Here is a 2,535-nt window from a genome sequence, read left to right as displayed (position 1 = left end):
CGCCGCTCCCAGCTGAGCCCCGGGTTTGGAGCCGCCTGCCGCTCCTCCGAGGGCGGGGCGGCCGGAAGCCCCGCCCCCGCAGGTGAGACCGACCCCGCCCACAGCCCGGCGCAGAGCGGCCCGGGCCCTGCGGCAATAGCAGAACTGCCCCAGACGCACCCGTAAGCCGTCGGGCGGGTCGAATCCAAGGAACGTACCGGCGCGCTGGAGTCTGAAAAGCCGGGTTTCAGCGCAGCTGGAATCTTGGAAACTTCGGATCCCGACCGACGGCTTTCTTGCCGCACCTGCCCCCCCCCCCCCCCCGGTCTTTCCTTTGTCTGGGCCCTCCCCTTGGACCTCTCTTCCCATAGATCCCATTCGTTACTCTGGGAGTTTCGTAAAGGCCGCTTCCTCCGAGAAGCCTTCTTGACTGCCCCTCCTAAATTACACTGTCCCACCAAAACACTACCGCATTCCCCTGCTTGATCTTTTTTTTTTTTAAGATTTTATTTATTTGACAGAGAGAGAGAGAGATCACAAGTAGGCAGAGAGGCAGGCAAAGAGAGGGGGAAACAGGCTCCCCGCTGAGCAGAGAGCCGGATGCAGGGCTCCATTCCAGGACCCTGAGACCATGACCTAGGCCGAAGGCAGAGGCTTAGCCCACTGAGTCACCCAGGCGCCCCTCCCCTGCTTGATCTTGTTCACAAAACTTTTCAAGGCCTAAAATTATTTTATGTAATGTTGTCGTATTATGATGTTTCATCATATTACTGGCGAGATAATTGTAGTGGCTAAAAACTGGGCTCTGGGTTTGATTTCAGCCCTTACTGGCTGTGAAGGCCTTGGGCAAGGAACTTAACCTCTCAGTGGGTCTATTTTCTGAAAACTTTAAATGGGGATAGGATGGATGGATAGGGCTCTGTATTGTCAGCGCTGTGTCTTTAGCACTAGAACAGAGCCTGGTGCAAAGTACGTGCTCAATAAGTATTTGCTGAGTGGTTGACCGAATGAATCAAGTCTTAGAAACACAAGATGGCCAAAGCTGGGCTCAGAGGATTCTCAAATCATAGAAGAATCTGGTTCAACGCGGGGCTTTTCCTGTCGTTACTCTGCACTACAGGATGCTTCCAGCAGAGGGGGCTGCTGGGCCGCGGTCCGGGCCCCAGACTACCGCGCAGATCCGCACCTTTCCTCAGGGCCAGCCCATCTGCCCTCTGCTCTCTTGTTCTCTGAGCCTCAGTGCAGATGTTCCCTCCTCCAGGATAGATCTCAGCAACCCCCAAGGCTGGATGAGACGTTCCTTCCCGGCTCCAGCAGCCTCCGGGGCTCCCACGTCTCAGCGTTGCCCACTCTGGGTCATCGCTGTCTTGAGGTCAGGTCTGCCTCCACCATTGGAATCCAAGGCCCAGGAGGGGACGGTCTCAGGCACCATAGTGTCCCCAGGGCTACCAAGCACCGGCCGAACACAGAGTGAATTATTGGGCCAACAGCTGAATAATGGCCAGTAAAACTAAACTCGCCCTCTAACTAGGTATTTCTAGGGAACAGGTTAGAAGGGGGCAGACAAACCCTTCCCTCCTCACTGCACTGGGTTGGCCTCAGGGCGCTGGACATCAATTCTGGATCTGCCACATGCTTACGAAGAGGCAGTGCGGAGCCTGGAGCCTGGTACAGATCCCAGCTCCATCATTTGCCGGCTGTGTGACCCCTGAGCTAGCAACAAACTTCTCTGGGCCTCGGGTTCCAGGGAACCTACTTTGTGAGGCTGTTGTGGGGATTAGTGAGTAATCCCTGTAAAAGGCTTAGAGCAGAGTAGCACCCGGTAAACTTGGGGGTGGCGGGGGGCCAGCTGGAGACAGGGAGATCTGAGTTCAAATTCTGATCTTGCCATATAACCTGCGGCAAGCAATGTTTGTGAGAACCTATTTCCAAGTCTATAAACCCTGAATGATCACACTCCCCACATAGCATAGTGTTGGAGATTAAATGGAATCAAGACTGAAAGGGAGAAAGTGTTGACTAAGGTGATCACTTCTTTCCGCTGGCCCTGTGCCAAGGACTTTTGCACAACACCAATGAGGGCTGGGGGTTCTGAGTTCTTACCCAGGGTGGGCCCTATGCTGAGGTTTGTAAATTAACTCTGTGAATGTACAGCAACCGGATAGGGCACAGAGAGGCCAGGTGACTTGTCCAAGATCACACAGCCAAGGATTAGCAAAGCCCCTGAATCCATACAGCCACCCCCTGAGGTGGGCATTATTATTTTTTGTTTTTGTTTTTAATTTTTTTGAGGTAGTCATTATTACTAGCCCCATCTAAAGATGAGGACGCTGAGGCTCAAAGGAGAACTCCATTGCCCAAGACCACCACCAAGAAGGCACTCAACAGCACCCCAATCCTATCACTGAAGGCCTCAGTTTGCTATGTCAGAAAAATGGGTAGATGAGTTGGGGGCTTTTCTCTTCACCTCCTAGCTATAGTTTTTATTTATTTTTGTGATTTTTTTTAAGATTTTATTTTTAAGTAATCCTTACACCCAATGTAGGGCTCAGACTT

This window comes from Meles meles, chromosome 19 (genome assembly GCF_922984935.1).
Source record: "Meles meles chromosome 19, mMelMel3.1 paternal haplotype, whole genome shotgun sequence".
NCBI classification, from domain to species: Eukaryota; Metazoa; Chordata; class Mammalia; order Carnivora; family Mustelidae; genus Meles; species Meles meles.
Note: the sequence above shows the minus strand (reverse complement) of the source record.